We start from the raw sequence: 6,000 nt of genomic DNA on the forward strand, positions 1-6,000 counted from the left end.
ATGAAGGAATGCGTTTCAAAAAGCCATTAAGTCAAAACTTCAAACTGACAGAATTTAATTTAGTTCCATGTGCCCTGTCAATCAACCTTCTTTCCACTAGCTCCCAGTCTCCATTTTTACCCCATCAAAACTGCTGGATTCCAACAGGAGACTTTGAGGAAATTGATTGGGAGGAGTTGTAGAATTGCTATGTCGACCACAGAAACGTTTTCTTTTCATCAAAATCAGTTTCACTGTATGTTTGCAGAAGTATGGAGGAGGTGGACTACTCCATACACAAGTCGTCGTAGCTTACAGTCAAACAATGACTTTAAGATAAGCAGCAACACTACCTCTTGTCTTGTATCTGCATACATTTGTTTTATCCGGCTTATTGAACCAGTTTGGGCTTCTTTCTTTCTGGGCTGAATGGGTTGGTAGTTCAATGTGACAGGCCCTGTCCACGTATCTTCCCTGCAAATTAGTCTTTCTGGACGATTAAATGCGTACCAGGAATAGGAATATTCCTCTTAACACACCTGTAGGCCTGCAGACTTTATTGTACGCTATGCATGAATTCCGGCATGTGTTCTTGGGCATCTCTAGAATAATTGAATCGTTCGGCCCTTCGGTCCTTGCGGCATGCCATTCTCATAAAGTAACGAAATGATCATCATATCGTTCCTCGCGCACGTTTTAAAGCCATTACCTCGAGCCAACGCAACTAGTAATCAAATTGGACACGTCGTTTTAAGAACTTTATCGTGTGCTTCACTCACAAAAAAACATAATGTGTTATTATTGAGTTATAGGTGACGAGCTCGCACATACTAGAGAACTGTGACCGTTCAAAATCGAAAATTATTTGCGCGTAACCTTATCTAGCCATCCGAAGCAAGAGCAAGATGATTGGAAGCGTTGAACGAACTTCCGCCAGCTGTCACCGTTACATTTCAAGAGAAGGTGACGTGCAGGTAAAACTTGGTCCTCCTTTATGCTGAAAACAAAAGTAGTTTAGAAAACGATAAGACACATCTTTAATTTTCTTCTTTCAATTAAATGACAGTTTGAGCGAAAACTGACGGGACGCGTGCATGGGCACGTGAATGGGCTGAATGGTATAGCAACTACCATCGCTAATTGTTGTGAACACACAAACAAACCTGAAAAACGTAAATATTATTTATTGATATATATTTTATTGATTTATTGATTGATTGATTTATTGATTATTTATTATTCTAACATAACCCCAAGTTCAAACGCTGTTACAAAACAAGCGTGTTGTGTGTAGTGCAATTTGTGGGTCTATGAAGTGAGACGGCTTGCTTGCTGACGTTGTTTATCATCGCTGACTGCATCTCTTGTTAGCTAAGTCGTAGCTGTGAGTTAATTTGATGAGCTGAATCCCCCGCTTTGTTCTAACACTGAATATCCACCGTTACTGAAACTTCATTATGTCTGCCATTAACTTTTATATCAAAGAGAGAGCCTAGCTTTGAGAATTGCAATAAATTCTGCTGTGATATTGCTGTGGGATGGACTCGGGGTAAATAGGGGAGTTAATTTCCTCTATCGCCTACTGCAAGGAAGAATGGAGAAAAACTCAGGACCGAGGTGCGATGATGGAAAACTTAATTGAGATACTTCCAGTCTCGGACCACTGAACGCCCCACGGATGTGCTGCCTGTATCACAGAATAACGTGAAGAATAACTCAAAATAACTAAATTAGGTGGCGTCAGATCGATAGAGTGCTGCCACAATCGATGGGTGAGGATCAATAGTAAGATATGCTGCCGTTTGAGATGTATGCGCTTGTAAATCATTTCACACAACTGCCCTACAGAAGGCAACTATCAAACTGAGACTTCAAACACATCTTTTGGGCAGCCAGATTTTGACTCTAAACGTTAGATTTTACTGAAAGAACCAAGAGAGCAAAGTGTCGAAGGTAAAAGAAAAAAAGATTTTCCCATGAAAGTGAAATCTCTTTCAATCTTGGGTTGAACTTTTACCCTCATACATGGTGTCCGCATATATGGAAAATTGATTTAAGGTCATTTTAGATAAATATAAGATGTCATAAACCTCCCACGGTGCCAAAACCAGGAGACCCAACACTAAAGGTACACTGACCAAGACCTTAAATTATTTCTATTATTTTATTGTTCACAGTCTAAATCCAAGATGGCCGACAATGGCAGGGATACACCAGCATGCATCATAAATAAGTGCATAATACTACTGCATGGGGATATGGGTAATGTTCAGCCTACAGCCTCACACAGTACACTCATTCTGAGAAAAAACTGCAGGAAATGTCAGACAGATGACTGAGGGTGGAATGAGCCGTCATTCAGCTAATTTTCCACGGTGGCTGTGGGCATCTGAGCATCATTAGTCATTTAGCTCTTCATCTTCAGTAGTTGGCACAGAGTGAAGTGATTCAAGAATGCAATTTTATTGCCCGGCAAAGCCTTCAGAGATGCATGTAACCGGCTGCAACAGTACTAATAGAGAGTACATTTTGTCTCGAAGAAAAAAGAAGTATTTGTAATAAAAAAAAAAAGGCAACGTACCTAAAAAGCACGGATTTGGGAAGTGAGATCGATCGGATGTTGTTTGAACATCGACGTCAGTGTTTCGTCGTAATCGCTTCTGGAGGAGACGGGGATCAGCATTCTGACGCCTGAGTTAATTGAACAGGCGTTGTCGCTGGTCCTGGCCTCACGGACAGAAGCCGACAAGATCTGAGGAGCTGGCCGTGACCCAGAGATAAACTGGGGCCTCTCCCTCTTGCGCTCGGCGGCTGTTCATGGCCGATAATCGCAGCGAGAGATAAGCCGTCGCAGAACAGAGTCCTGTTCAATGCCGCTTATTTGATTACCTTCTTCCAGTGTAGACCATTTCTGTTTATGGATTAGCGCTGTTGGAGTATCGGTTTGTTTTACGGGCCCTGGGTGTTCGTGTCCCGGCCACTCCGCTGAGGGATGTGGGCCGAGCTCTGTGTGGAGAGGCCTGCAGCGTAGTGGTTAAGGTAAAGGACTGGGACACGCAAGGTCGGTGGTTCGAATCCCGGTGTAGCCACATTAAGATCCGCACAGCCGTTGGGCCCTTGAGCAAGGCCCTTAACCCTGCATTGCTCCAGGGGAGGATCGTCTTCTGCTTAGTCTAATCAACTGTACGTCGCTCTGGATAAGAGCGTCTGCCAAATGGCATTAATGTTATGTAATGAGAGGGGACTGTTAGCCCAACCTCCCCGGGCGTAGGCGCGAGCCGTCATTTCCACCGGTCTCATCACTGCATACGACGAGACGTGCTAAGACTAGGCCTACTAGATTTCTCATTATCCTCCAGCGACATGGGCGGCGTGTGCACGGTGGTGCGTCCGCTGTTAATACCGGAAATATCGACACTGGGTTCTGCTGAGTTTGGGAATTCAGGGAAAATGGGGTGAAAAATCGGGGCAATGAAATCGAAATAAATTAATAAATATAGATATGTAATAAATTAAGCGGTATGTCAAAGGGCGCCTCCGCTGCTGCTCCACGCAGGGAGAAACGGTCGTGGTCGGTGGCGCGGTTTTCGAGTCGGCCTGCTCCGTCACTACCTGGCAGAGAACATCGCAGTTGAACTAAAAATAATCATGGTAAATAAAGCGTGTTTATATATAACCGTGTTTATAGCGCACGTATCCGGTCTCTTGGCAGCAGCTGCGCCGCTATGCACCGTGGGTATGTGGCGATGACGGGGGGCTGCCTTCCCTATATTCGTTCGATTTGTTGGTTGCCCTGGTAACACTTCACTCATTTTATAATTGGCCACCTGAATAAAGCCTACAATTCCTTTGCATGACCGCTTCCTACAGAGCTTCCATCTCCCATGTGGCTATAACGCCATCGTTTCTTTAGCGATGGGTCATGTGACCTGAGCTTCCGCGCTTCTCCCCAACAGCAGCAGGGCCGTTCCGGCTGGGCGAATACAGGGAAAAGTGTTCCCGGGAAAAGGAATCCGGAGAGCAGCTGTTCATCAGGACTTCTCATAGTTCCTTCCGTGAAATGGCTTCCTTTAATCATGACCCTCAACCGGCGTGTCACTCTCTCTCCTCCTAGAGAGCCGGCGAACGCAAAAAAAAACCTCCTCGCAACGTTTCTGCCACATTGCGGCGACGTCGCGACGTCGGCGGAACGTTCCGGCAACGTCTGGAGAAACGTTCCCGGCGCGTCGGCCGGGTTTCGCTTTGGCCTCCATTTTGAGTCGGCGGCTCTGCCGGCGAGATGCCGTAAGGAAACGGTGTCACTTGGTTTTCACAGCCCTTGTCAGGCGCGTTCGCGAGCGGGTGATCGCTAACCGCTAATTAATGCGGCGAAGACCGGCGGCCCCAGAGCAGTGACACAGCCGGCCCGGAGCGGTTCGCACCCCGCCTACTCGTCCTCTCCCCGGTATTTTTTCGGGGGAAAACATTTGGGGAATCCTCCCGTTCCCCTCGCTCGTCCGACAGGCCGTGCCTCGCCTGTCCGACTGACGGCCGTTGCTAAGAGCGCGCTAATTAGCACGTAGGCTCGGAAGCCGCCATTTACATTGTGCCGGGGGAACCTGACCTGTCATTACGCTAAAGGCAACCTCAAATTAGCGGCGGTTTTGGCGACGGGCAGCGGTCTTAGCCGGGGAATGTTCTTTTTAGGTTGTGTTCTCGCTGTCGTTGGTTTGACACTAAAGTTTCTTCTCCCTGCACCAGCAGTGGGTGAAATCACTCACCTAATTGGCTCCTCCGAGCATGTTCCGACTGAGTCTATGTCCATGACACCGTGTATACACACATTATTTTAATGTCAAGGCTTATTTTCGGTCACCAGGGAAGATGTTTTGGAGGAACAGAAGGCGGTGGTCTTCTTAAATTGGCTCCTCTGCCTTCAACTTCCCCCTTCCCTTAAACACGACGGGCACATCGCTAATTAATTTTCTTCCTGCGAGCGTTGTACAAATACACCCGCGTAAGCTAGGGTGTTGTTTCGCTCATCTTTAAATTCGGACTGTCGCTTTATTGGTGAGCTCGTCTCGGCCTGGGGTGTGTGTGAAAGAAGGTTCTAGAAGTCCCTTTTACCACTGGGAGGGTCTTTGATGCCGATCAGACGGAGAGGGCGGAAGTATTCCGGTATTTCATAAGCCACATTTGTGCTCGCCTGAGAAGGACACCTCTTCCTGTTTGCAGTGGGGGGTGGGGTGGGGGGGTGGGGTGCAGCCGAAACTCCTATCCGAGCTGCAGGCCATGGGCAGAAGGTCCCCCCGCCCCCCCCCCCCTCTCAGGATTACAAACACAAACACCTGCAGGTGCGTGTGACCTGATTTCCAGCACACGGGTGATGTCATCGGCAGGTGGGGGCTACACCGATAGCGGCTACGCTAACAGCCCTAACGCTGCCCCTCTCTGAACCAGAACATTGCCCCCCCCCACTCCCACCCCCAATCACCCCCTGCTCCCCCATTCCCGCCATTAGCGCCATTATCAGGGTCGCTCTGACTCACGGCCCTCCAGTCCGAGGACACGGCGGCTCGCCTGTTAGCGCGTGAGTGAGAGGGCGCCATCGCTGCTTTTATTTCCACGGCATTAACCACGCACGAGCGCCCGCGAATGAGTCTGCGCTGAACTCGCCCGGTCGTTCAGCTTTGCTCCCTGCTTTTAGGGGTCAGAACTCTCAAAAAGTAAATGTTTATTTCCCACATCACCTTCCAGAACGGTAATGGAAATTTAGCTTTAGAGAAGAGCGTAAACATAGCATGAGAATGTTCAGTTAAGAACATTCTAGTCACGTCTAGCATTAGAATGTTCAGTTAAAAGCATTCTAATCAGGTAGTTATTGTGACCTCACCCTTTAAAGGGTTAAGCGGAATTGCAGCTGCATTTGACCCAGGGCCAAGCTCCAGGATGGGACTGGTGCATTATGAGGTTCTGGCTCAGGTTCAGCTGATGATGAGGTGATCCGAGCGAGAGGGTGGGAGGTAGAGAGAGAAAGAGGGA

This window comes from Conger conger, chromosome 19, assembly GCF_963514075.1.
Source record: "Conger conger chromosome 19, fConCon1.1, whole genome shotgun sequence".
Classification (NCBI taxonomy): domain Eukaryota; kingdom Metazoa; phylum Chordata; class Actinopteri; order Anguilliformes; family Congridae; genus Conger; species Conger conger.